Raw genomic sequence first — 13244 nt, forward strand, 5'->3', positions numbered from 1 at the left:
CTAACTAATCTAATTTAGTTAGTGGCCTGGGGCCCATTGTCAGTGTCTATTAAACTAACTAATATTTAGTTAACACTAATCCTAGCCTAATTAGCCGGGCGGGCCCGCAGGTCAGTGAGAGAGAGGGGGGGTCAAATCGGGCAGTGGGGTCAACCCACGCCGGTCATCGGGTCAGCGGTCGCCGGCGTTTAGCCGCCGGCGAGTCCAGACGCGGCGGAGGGCTCGGAAACGAGCCACATGGCATCGTTTCGGCCGTGGTTTGTTGCATTCGAACGCGCGCAGTGGCGCGCATCTAGTGGTGGCGGTGACAGGTGCTGGGGTGGCCGGAAAAGTGGTCGGCGACGAGGTTTGGCGGCGGCAGCCGCTCGGGCAATCCTGGGGTGGCGCTATAGAGCACTAGAAGAGAGACCGAAGGGCGCTGCGGGCTCCTGGGAGGGCGGCGAACATGGTGACGCGCTCAGGCGCACGCTGGGATGGCCCTGGCCACGGCAACGACATGGCACGGCGGCGAGAAGCTCTCGGTCGCGGTGGGAGATGGGGCTAGGGGGCGAGAACGGAGGGGGCGAGCACAGGAGAAACAGCGGAGGCTCACAGTGGATCCATTCGAGGCGGGGACGAGGCCGGGGACGGTCCGGAGCCGGCGAATCGGGCGTCGGCGACCGGCGGGTCCGAGGAGGGGGAAAACGTCGGGGCGGCGCTTCGGGGGCTCCTGGAGGGCGTGGCATCGGTGAGGTGGGTCGAGTACGGAGTGGCGGAGCTTGTGGGCTAGTCGGGGAAGCGAGGGAGGCCCGGTGGCCGTGGTTATGGCGAGCGGCGGCGAGGGGCTCCGCTCGGTGAGGAGAACAGAGGAGGGGGAGAGTGTTCTGGGGAGAGAATGAGGACGCGGGAGAGAGGGAGAAGGGGGAGGGGGTCGGGGGCTGCGTGGCTCCCTCGGGTGCCTCCAGCGGCGAGCAGGTAAGCAGGAGGTGGCCGGAGCGTGCGCGCGCGCGTCGGGCACACGCCCTCCTGCCTACTGGCAGGAGGTTGAAGACGGTGGCGACTGCGGTGGGCTGGGCCGCACAGTGCTGGACCAGCACAGGAGCTGGGCCGGCTCTAGTGGGCTGCACAGGTAAGCTTTGCTCTTTTTATTATTTACTGTTTTCTATTTTCTGTAGTTTGTTTTGATTTAATTTAGCAACTAAATCATTTAAATAAATTCTGTAGATTTTTATGTGGCTTGCCAAAAATAAATACAAATCCACTCACAAACTTCCAGAATTATTGGAGTCATATTTAATATATATTAAATATAAATCCAAAGCAAATAGTTATTGGATTAATTCAAATGGCCCAAAATAATTAACTCTGAGATACCAAAAATATTGTTTTGAGTTTTACCTCTTTGCAATATTTTCAGAGACTAAGAGGAACATTTTTTTGGACTTCTTTGAGGAGATTTTAATGTTGATCATTTTTAGAAGGTTTCTGAGGCTTTGAAAATTCCTCAATTCAAATTTCATTTGAAATAAAACATGATGCTCACATGAGGCTAGCCTAGAGCACTACCAGCAGCTAGGGATGTGACAATAAACCAAGTACCCATCACAATCCCTATCTCCCGCATCACATTATTTGCCATTTGCCTCTCATTTTCCTCTCCCCCACTTCACCCTTGCCGTTTTATTCGCCCTCTCTCTCTATCCTCCCTCTCTTTCTCTATTTGCCTCTTTTTGCGTGCTTGCTTTTTGTTTGCTTGTCTGTTAGTTTGCTTGCTTGTCACGATGGCTCAAGATAATACTAAATTGTGTGACTTTACCAATGCCAACAACAGTGATTTTATTAGCACTCCGATTGCTCCTCTTACCGATGCTGAATCTTGTGAAATTAATACTGCTTTGTTGAATCTTGTCATGAAAGATCCGTTTTCCGACCTTCCTAGTGAAGATGCCGCTACCCATCTAAATAGCTTCATTGATTTGTGTGATATGCAAAAGAAGAAAGATGTGGATAATGATATTGTTAAACTGAAGCTATTTCCTTTTCCGCTTAGAGATCGTGCTAAAGATTGGTTCTCGTCTTTGCCTAAAAATAGTATTGATTCATGGAATAAGTGCAAAGATGCTTTTATCTCTAAGTATTTTCCTCCCGCTAAGATCATCTCCCTTAGAAACGATATTATGAATTTTAAGCAACTTGATCATGAACATGTTGCACAAGCTTGGGAGAGGATGAAATTAATGATACGTAATTACCCTACTCATGGTTTGAATTTGTGGATGATTATACAAAAATTTTATGCCGGATTGAATTTTGCTTCTAGAAATCTTTTAGATTCGGCCGCGGGAGGCACTTTTATGGAAATCACTTTAGGAGAAGCTACTAAACTCCTAGATAATATTATGGTTAATTATTCTCAATGGCATACTGAAAGATCCACTAATAAAAAGGTGCATGCGATAGAAGAAATTAATGTCTTGAGTGGAAAGATGGATGAACTTATGAAATTATTTGCTAGTAAAAGTGTTTCTTCTGATCCTAATGATATGCCCTTGTCTACTTTGATTGAGAATAATAATGAATCTATTGATGTGAGTTTTGTTGGTAGGAACAATTTTGGTAACAACGCGTATAGAGGAAATTTTAATCCTAGCTAGGCCTTATCCTAGTAATCCCTCTAATAATTATGGTAATTCCTACAACAATTCTTATGGTAATTATAATAAGATGCCCTCTAATTTTGAATCTAATATTAAAGAATTTATTACTTCGCAAAAGAATTTTAATGCTTTGATTAAAGAAAAATTGCTTAAGATTGATGAGTTGGCTAGGAACGTTGATAGAATTTCTCTTGATGTTGATTCTTTGAAACTTAGATCTATTCCACCTAAGCATGATATTAATGAGTCTCTCAAAGCCATGGGAATTTCCATTGATGAGTGCAAATAAAGAACCGCTAGGATGCGTGCTAAGAAAGATGCCTTTATAAGAGCGTGTTCTTCTAGTTCCTATGAAAATAAAGATGAAGATCTAAAAGTTATTGATGTGTCCCCTATTAAATCTTTTTTTTGCAATATGAATCTTAATAATGATGGGACTGATTATGATCCACCTTTGCCTAGAAGACGTTCCAAGAATTCGGAGTTTTTAGATCTTGATGCTAAAATTGATGAAAGTGGGATCAAAGAAATTAAAACCCTAGATGTTGTTAAACCCAATATTTTGGATTTCAAGGAATTTAATTATGAAAATTGCTCTTTGATTGATTGTATTTCTTTGTTGCAATCTGTGCTAAATTCTCCTCATGCTTATAGTCAAAATAAGGCGTTCACTAAACATATCGTTGATGCCTTGATGCAATCTTATGAAGAAAAACTTGAATTGGAAGTTTCTATCCCTAGAAAACTTTATGATGAGTGGGAACCAATTATTAAAATTAAAATTAAAGATCATGAATGCTATGCTTTGTGTGATTTGGGTGTTAGGTTTCCGTGATTTTGATGATTGTTCTCTAAACTTGCACCTTGCGGATTCCACTATTAAGAAACCTATGGGAAGAATTAATGATGTTCTTATTTTTGCAAATAGGAATTATGTGCCCGTAGATTTTATTGTTCTTGACATAGATTGCATTCTTTCATGTCCTATTATTCTTGGTAGACCTTTCCTTAGAACGATTGGTGCAATTATTGATACAAAGGAAGGAAATATTAGATTCCAATTTCCGTTAAGGAAAGGCATGGAACACTTTCCTAGAAAGAAAATTAAAATACCTTATGAATCTATTATGAGAGCCACTTATGGATTGCCTACCAAAGATGGCAATACCTAGATCTATCCTTGCTTTTTATGCCTAGCTAGGGGCGTTAAACGATAGCGCTTGTTGGGAGGCAACCCAATTTTATTTTTATTCCTTGCTTTTTGCTCCTATTTAGTAATAAATAATTTATCTAGCCTCTGTTTACGTTGTGTTTTTTGTGTTTAATTAGTGTTTGTGCCAAGTAGAACCGTTGGGAAGACTTGGGGAAAGTCTTGTTAATCTTGCTGTAAAAAACAGAAACTTTAGCGCTCACGAGAACTGCTGCCATTTTTATTTGGAAAGTGATATTTAGCTAAATTATTTTTGCAGATGATTAATAGATAAATTCCTCACGTCCAGAAATTTATTTTAGAATTTTTGGGGTTCCAGATCTTTCGCTAGCTACAGATTACTACAGATTGTTCTGTTTTTGACAGATTCTGTTTTTCGTGTGTTGCTTGCTTATTTTGATGAATCTATGGCTAGTAAAATAGTTTATAAACCATAGAGAAGTTGGAATACAGTAGGTTTAACACCAATATAAATAAAGAATGAGTTCATTACAGTACATTGAAGTGGTCTTTTGTTTTCTTTCACTAACGCAGCTCACGAGATTTTCTACTTTAAGTTTTGTGTTGTGAAGTTTTCAAGTTTTGGGTAAAGATTTGATGGATTATGGAACAAGGAGTGGCAAGAGCCTAATCTTGGGGATGCCCATGGCACCCCCAGGATAATCTAAGGACACCTAAAAGCCAAAGCTTGGGGATACCCCGGAAGGCATCCCCTCTTTTCGTCTACTTCTATCGGTAACTTTACTTGGAGCTATATTTTTATTCACCACATGATATGTGTTTTGCTTGGAGCGTCTTGTATTATTTGAGTCTTTGTTTGTTATTTTACCACAATCATCTTTTCTGTACACACCTTTTTAGAGAGTCATACATGATTTGGAAATTGTTAGAATACTCTATGTGCTTCGCTTATATCTTTTGAGTTATATAGTTTTGCTCTAGTACTTCACTTATATCTTTTAGAGCACGGTGGTGGATTTGTTTTATAGAAACTATTGATCTCTCATGCTTCACTTAGATTATTTTGAGAGTCTTAAATAGCATGGTAATTTGCTTAAATAATCCTAATATGCTAGGTGTTCAAGATTAGTAAAAAAATTCCTAGGAGTGTTTTGAATACTAAGAGACGTTTGATGCTTGATGATTGTTTTGAGATATGGAGGTAATAATATCAAAGTCGTGCTAGTTGAGTAGTTGTGAATTTGAGAAGTGCTTGTTTTGAAGTTTGCAAGTCCCGTAGCATGCACGTATGGTAAATGTTGTGTAACAAATTTGAAACATGAGGTGTTATTTGATTGTCTTCCTTATGAGTGGCGGTCGGGGACGAGCGATGGTCTTTTCCTACCAATCTATCCCCCTAGGAGCATGCGCGTAGTGCTTTGGTTTTTGATGACTTGTAGATTTTTGCAATAAGTATGTGATTTCTTTATGAGTAATGTTGAGTCCATGGATTATACGCACTCTCACCCTTCCATCATTGCTAGCCTCTTCGGTACCGTGCATTGCCCTTTCTCACATTGAGAGTTGGTGCAAACTTCGCCGGTGCATCCAAACCCCGTGATATGATACGCTCTTTCACACATAAACCTCCTTATATCTTCCTCAAAACAGCCACCATACCTACCTATTATGGCATTTCCATAGCCATTCTGAGATATATTGCCATGCGACTTTCCACTGTTTCGTTTATTATGACATGCATCATCATTGTCATATTGCTTTGCATGATCATGTAGTTGACATCGTGTTTGTGGCAAAGCCACCGTTCATAATTCTTTCATACATGTCACTCTTGGTTCATTGCATATCCCGGTACACCACCGGAGGCATTCATATAGAGTCATACTTTGTTCTAGTAACGAGTTGTAATCATTGAGTTGTAAATAAATAGAAGTGTGATGATCATCGTTTTCTAGAGCATTGTCCCAAGTGAGGAAGTAAATAAAAAAAGAAAAAAAAAAGAGAGAAAGGCCATAAAAAAATAAAAAGGCCTAAATAAAAAAATGAGAGAAAAAGAGAGAAGGGACAATGTTACTATCCTTTGCCACACTTGTGCTTCAAAGTAGCACCATAACATTCATGATAGAGAGTCTCTTGTTTTGTCACTTTCATATACTAGTGGGAAATTTTCATTATAGAACTTGGCTTGTATATTCCAACAATGGGCCTCCTCAAGTGCCCTAGGTCTTCGTGAGCAAGCAAGTTGGATTCACACCCACTTAGTTTCTTTTGTTGAGCTTTCATACATTTATAGCTCTAGTGCATCCGTTGCATGGCAATCCCTACTCCTTGCATTAACATCAATCGGTGGGCATATCCATAGCCCATTGATTAGCCTCGTTGATGTGAGACTTTCTCCCTTTTTGTTTTATCCACATAACTCCCATCATCATATTCTATTCCACCCATAGTGCTATGTCCATGGCTCGCGCTCATATATTGCGTGAAAGTTTATAGGTTTGGGATTTCTATGGTATGAAACAATTACTTGGCTTGTCATCGGGGTTGTGCATGATGAGAGCATTCTTGTGTGACGAAAATGGAGCATGACTAAACTATATGATTTTGTAGGGATGAACTTTCTTTGGCCATGTTATTTTGAGAAGACATAATTGCTTTGTTAGTATGCTTGAAGTATTATTATTTTTATGTCAATATGAACTTTTATCTTGAATCTTTTGGATTTGAATATTCATATCACAATTAAGAAGAATTACATTAAAACTATGCCAAGTAGCACTCCGCATCAAAAATTCTGTTTTTATCATTTACCTACTCGAGGACGAGCAGGAATTAAGCTTGGGGATACTTGATACGTCTCCAACGTATCTATAATTTTTTATTGCTCCATGTTATATTATCTACTGTTTTGGACATTATTGGGCTTTATTATCCACTTTTGTATTATTTTTGGGACTAACCTATTAACCGGAGGCCCAACCCAGAATTGTTGTTTTTGCCTATTTTAGGGTTTCGAAGAAAAGGAATATCAAACGGAGTCCAAACGGAATGAAACCTTCGGGAACGTGATTTTCTTAATGAACAAGACCCAGGAGACTTGGACCCTACGTCAAGACACAAAATAGGAGGTCATGAGGTAGGGGGCGCGCCTACCCCCCCCCAGACACGCCCTCCCCCCTCGTGGGCCCCCTGTTGCTCCATCGACGTACTCCTTCCTCCTATATATACCTATGTACCCCAAACGATCAGATACGGAGCCAAAACCCTAATTCCACCGCCGCAACTTTTTGTATCCACGAGATCCCATCTTGGGGCCTGTTCCGGAGCTCCGCCGGAGGGGGCATCGATCACGGGGGGCTTCTACATCATCACCATAGCCCCTCCGATGAAGTGTGAGTAGTTCACCTCAGACCTACGGGTCCATAGTTATTAGCTAGATGGCTTCTTCTCTCTTTTTGGGATCTCAATACAATGTTCTCCCCCTCTCTTGTGGAGAACTATTCGATGTAATCTTCTTTTTGTGGTGTGTTTGTTGAGACCGATGAATTGTGGGTTTATGATCAAGTCTATCTATGAACAATATTTGAATCTTCTCTGAATTCTTTTATGTATGATTGGTTATCTTTGCAAGTCTCTTAGAATTATCAGTTTGGTTTGGCCTACTAGATTGATCTTTCTTGCAATGAGAGAAGTGCTTAGCTTTGGGTTCAATCTTGCGGTGTCCTTTCCCAGTGACAGTACGGGCAGCAAGGCACGTATTGTACTGTTGTCATCGAGGATAACAAGATGGGTTTTCATCATATTGCATGAGTTTATCCCTCTACATCATGTCATCTTGCTTAAGGCTTTACTCTGTTTTCATTAACTTAATACTCTAGATGCATGCTGGACAGCGGTCGATGAGTGGAGTAATAGTAGTAGATGCAGGCAGGAGTCGGTCTACTTGTCTCGGACGTGATGCCTATATACATGATCATGCCTAGATATTCTCATAACTATGCTCAATTCTATCAATTGCTCAATAGTGATTCGTTCACCCACCGTAGAATACTTATGCTCTTGAGAGAAGCCACTAGTGAAACCTATGGCCCCCAGGTCTATCTTCATCATATTAATCTTCCAATACTTAGTTATTTCCTTTGCTTTACTCTGTTTGCATCTTTATCATAAAAATACCAAAAATATTATCTTATCATATCTATCAGATCTCACTCTCGTAAGTGGCCGTGTAGGGATTGACAAGCCCTTATCGCGTTGGTTGTGAGGATTTATTTTTTTGTGCAGGTACAAGGGACTCACGCGTAGCCTCCTATTGGATTGATACCTTGGTTCTCTAAACTGAGGGAAATACTTACGCTACTCTGCTGCATCATCCCTTCCTCTTCGGGGAAAAGCCAACGCAGTGCTCAAGAGATAGCAGTCCCTCAGTGTCATTCGGAACAGCTAGTCCGCCAGGAACCTTTCCAAAGATTACGTGTAAATCATTGACCATAGCAAGTACGTGATCATCGTTACGCATGGCGGGCTTCTTCCGGTGATCTGCCTCGCCTTTGAAATGCTTGCCTTTCTTTCGACATTGATGGTTGGTTGGAAGAAATCGACGATGGCCCAGGTACACATTCTTCCTGTATTTGTACAGGTATATACTTTCAGTGTCAGCTAAACAGTGCGTGCATGCGTGGTATCCCTTGTTTGTCTATCCTGAAAGGTTACTGAGAGTGGGCCAATCGTTGATGGTTACAAACAGCAATGCGTGCAGGTTAAATTCCTCCTGTTTGTGCTCATCCCACACACGTACAATGTTTCCATTCCACAACTGTAAAAGTTCTTCAACTAATGGCCTTAGGTACACATCAATGTCGTTGCCGGGTTGCTTAGGGCCTTGGATCAGAACTGGCATTGTAATGAACTTCCACTTCATGCACATCCAAGGAGGAAGGTTATACATACATAGAGTCACGGGCCAGGTGATGTGATTGCTGCTCTGCTCCCCAAAAGTATTAATGCCATCCGTGCTTAAACCAAACCATACGTTCCTTGGGTCAGCTACAAACTCAGCCCAGTACTTTCTCTCGATTTTTCTCCACTGCGACCCGTCAGCGGGTGCTCTCAACTTCCCGTCTTTCTGACGGCCCTCTCTGTGCCATCACATCAACTTGGCATGCTCTTCTTTTCTGAACAGACGTTTCAACCGTGGTATTATAGGAGCATACCACATCACCTTCGGAGGAACCCTCTTCCTGGGGGGCTCACCGTCAACATCACCAGGGTCATCTCGTCTGATCTTATACCGCAATGCACCGCATACCGGGCATGCGTTCAAATCCTCGTACGCACCGCGGTAGAGGATGCAGTCATTAGGGCATGCATGTATCTTCTGCACCTCCAATCCTAGAGGGCATACGACCTTCTTTGTTGCGTACATACTGTCGAGCAATTCGTTATCCTTTGGAAGCTTCTTCTTCAATATTTTCAGTAGCTTCTCAAATCCTTTATCAGGCACAGCATTCTCTGCCTCCCACTGCAGCAATTCCAGTACGGTACTGAGCTTTGTGTTGCCATCTTCGCAATTGGGGTACAACCCTTTTTTGTGATCCTCTAACATACGATCAAACTTCAGCTTCTCCTTTTGACTTTCACATTGTGTCCTTGCATCGACAATGACCCTGCAGAGATCATCATCATCGGGCACATCGTCTGGTTCCTCTTGATCTTCAGCGGCTTCCCCCATTGCAGCATCACCGTATTCAGGGGGCACATAGTTGTAATCGATCTCTTATTCTTCGTTGTCTTCCATCATAACCTCTATTTCTCCGTGCCTCATCCAAACATTATAGTGTGGCATGAAACCCTTATAAAGCAGGTGGGTGTGAAGGATTTTCCGGTTAGAGTAAGACTTCGTATTCCCACAATTAGGGCATGGATAACACATAAAACCATTCTGCTTGTTTGCCTTAGCCACTTCGAGAAAATTATGCAGGCCCTTATTATACTCGGAGGTGTGTCTGTCACCGTACATCCATTCCGGTTCATCTGCATGCATTATATATAATTATGTGTGTCAAAAGTAAGAAAATTAGACAAGTATCTATCTAAAGTAAGAATTTTTCTTTCTTTCAGAAAGAATATAAGAACAAGAGGCTCACCACGGTGGTGCCAGCGACGAGATCACCGCGGGCGATCGACGGCGGTGAAGACGGGGACGGGGCGTGACGGACCGCTAAACCTAGACAAATCTCGGGAAAAATGGAGCTCGGAGGTCGAGCTTCGAGAGGAGAAAACTTAACTAGCGTGGCTCGGGCATTTCATCGAACACCTCATGTGCATAGGAGGTGAGCTAGAGCACACAAATGCCCTCACCTCACCAGCAAAAAAAACAGAGCAGTGTGGACTGCTCTGCTCGTCGGCGAGGGGGTATATGTAGGCAACTCATTTGTCCCGGTTCGTGGCTGGAATCGAGACTAAAGGCCCCCCTTCTGTCCCGGTTCTAGGCACGAAGCGGGACCAATGGTTGTGGGCCAGGAGCGAGGCTCATTGGTCCCGGTTCGTGCCTAGAACCGGGATAAATGGGTCCACATAAACCGGGACAAATGCCTCCCGAGGCCTGGCCGGGCCCCTGGGCGCATGAATCGGAACGTATGCCCCCCATGGGTCCCGGTTCTTAACTGAACCGGGACTAATGGGCTTGGCAGGCTCGAACCAAAGCCCTGTTTTCTACTAGTGAGTGCACATGCAGGCTTTGCGCCTTGCTTGTAGGGAAATACATGTGAAATCACTAATTAAGGATACCTCTTGCAAAGATCATTCTCACCTTCTCTACATGTGCGTCACTTGGCGCAATCTAAGAGTTTTTTTAGATTTGGTTTTTCAAATTGTTTTTTCTCTTGAACAACGTCTAAATCGCGAACTGTTTTCATTGTTGGATTTCTTAGCTCAAGATCTTTGATGTTAATAGGTTTCGATGAAATTTTATTTTCGCGGAAAACCAGGAGAAAACTGGAAATGAAAACAAAAAAAGGAAATAAGAAACAAAACCCAAAAACTGGAAACAAATCAGAATCGAAAACAAAAACAGAAGCATGATTATATATTTTCACTTTCTATTACCTTTCCCTTTTCGAGAAGCATAGTCTCATGGAAACAAATACTGCTTTTTTGGAAGCACAACTATGCTTTTTAACATAGGTTGTGATTTTACTCTTTTTTCGAGAAAGCACAACTATGCTTTTTTTCTTCTAGAAGCATAGTTTTGTTTCTCGCAGATGCACATGTCTTCTCACAAAAAAGCACGACTTCGTGGAAAAGCATTTTCCCGTCAAGCACGGCTTCCCAGAAAAGAAAACAGAAAATTTTCCTGTCAAAACCTAGAAAAAGCCGAATAGAAAAAAGCAAAAACACCCAAAAACGTGTGCAAAAGAAAAGAAAAACATAATCCTGAGGCTGAACCCAGCGCGGGACATATGGTGGCGGCTAGACACACCACTTGACGTGCTCCCAGCGCCAAAAAGTGACCTCCACGGGAGCCCCCGAAGCGGTACCCGTTAGATAGTTGCTCTCCAATACATGACAATGGATGTTATCGTTCAAAACTGTTATTTTACAGGAAAAAAACTACCCCCAATAAATATAAATTTGCATATTGACGATGGAGATGTAATTGGGTCAAGACGAGTTGTGTGTTGAGGTAGACATGCAACTGGGTCGGGGCGAGTCGCATTACATGGGTGGACATGCAAGTGAGTCAGACAAGTTGTGTGTCGAGGGTGGACATGCAACTGGGTCAAGTTGGGGTGAATTGCGTGTCTGGGGTGGACATGCAACTGGATCAACGCAAGTTCCAACTCGATGGTTGAGAAGAAACTGGGTCAGGTTGCATGTGAGTTGTGCGTCGATATCGGACATGCAACTGGTTGGTGAGTTGCGTGTCAAGATTTGACATGCAACTGGATCAAACAAGTTGCATGGCGAGGACGGACATACAACTGGCTCGAGTGAGTTGCAAGTCGAAGTCGACAGGCAACTGGGTCGGGGTCGGGCAAGTTGCGTGTCAATAATGGACATCCAACTATGTCTAGGTCAGGCAAGTTGCGTGTCAAGGGTGGACAAGCAACTGGGTCGGGCGGGTTGCATGTCATGGGCTGGCAGACAACTGGGTCTAGCCATTTGCATGTCGAGGGTCGACATGGAGCTGGGTCGGGGTCGGGCAAGTTGCTTGTCAAGGGTGGACATGCAACTGGTTGGGGTAGGAAAAAGTTGTGTGTCAATGGTGAACATGCAACTGGGTTGAGCGAGTTGTGTCGAGGGTGGATAGGCAACTAGGTCGGGCGAGTAGCGTGTCAAGGATGGACATGCAACTGGGTTAGTCCAACTGCGTGTCAAAGGTTTCCTCCTCTGGTCCTTGGTGTTCATGGCCTCCGGGTGGCGAGAGACCCTCATATTGGATCTTGGTTTTGGTGGAGCAACTTTCTGGGTGTTGGAGTTCTGAGTCCCATTGCGACAACAATTTACTTATATAGTTCTGGAATTGGTGACAAAGCATGTATAAATTTTAGTATGAATGTAGCATAAACAATCTGACATATCACAAGGCTTTGTCGAGCGGCCGCGTGCAGGGTGGTGCTGTTGGCGGCTCTGGGGGCCGGTGTGTGACAGATCGGGGCCTCGGCGTCCAGATCTGTTGATGGCTGTGACGACCGTCGGGCGCATGGGGCCGATGGTTACCGAGCGCGGGGCTGGTGGTGACTATGGAGATCTGGGTTCTAGTGCCTATATCGGAAGGTGGCTGCGGCGAAGTTGGCGTGTGGGGCTGACAACCGTCAGGCGTGTGATTGTGGTGGTGGTCTGGCTTGGGCGGGCGGGTGGGTGGTGCAGCGTCGGGTGAAGGCTTGCTGCCTGTCATGGGCCGGGGCGGGCGAGGGCGACACGTGTGGGCTCCACATCCTTATGGAAGGCGTTGTTGAAGTGTTCTGCTTTCTCCACTGCACGAGAAAGTTCCTAGGGAAACCCTAGATTCCCTTGGGATCAAACAATGATGGCGACATGCGTTGCACCACTTATGGCATCGTTCCAGGAGCTTCTTACCGACTGGAGGGACCAATGATAAGTGGAGGTGGTCGTGGTGCTGCCTGGTCGACGAGATTTGGTTTGGTCTCGATGAAGTGGAGGTTTGGTTGAGGTGCTCATCTGAAGCTGGGTTAGCGAGTTCGATCCTCCTCGGATCACCTCGTTCCCATGCAACAACTATCTCTCTCTTTGAGGAGTGTTGTTGGGTGGCAACCGTATTGCCAATGCTAAAAGCTTCCCCTTGCTTGGTTAGATGGCGATGGATGTCGAAGACCAACTCCGGTTGCTTGAACCAACATGATCTTTGAAGCCAAGCAGGCCCGACCCTGATGGGGGGCCAGGGGGGTGGCCACCCCGGGCCCCCAAAGTGGAGC

Source organism: Triticum dicoccoides, chromosome 5A, assembly GCF_002162155.2.
Source record: "Triticum dicoccoides isolate Atlit2015 ecotype Zavitan chromosome 5A, WEW_v2.0, whole genome shotgun sequence".
NCBI lineage: Eukaryota > Viridiplantae > Streptophyta > Magnoliopsida > Poales > Poaceae > Triticum > Triticum dicoccoides.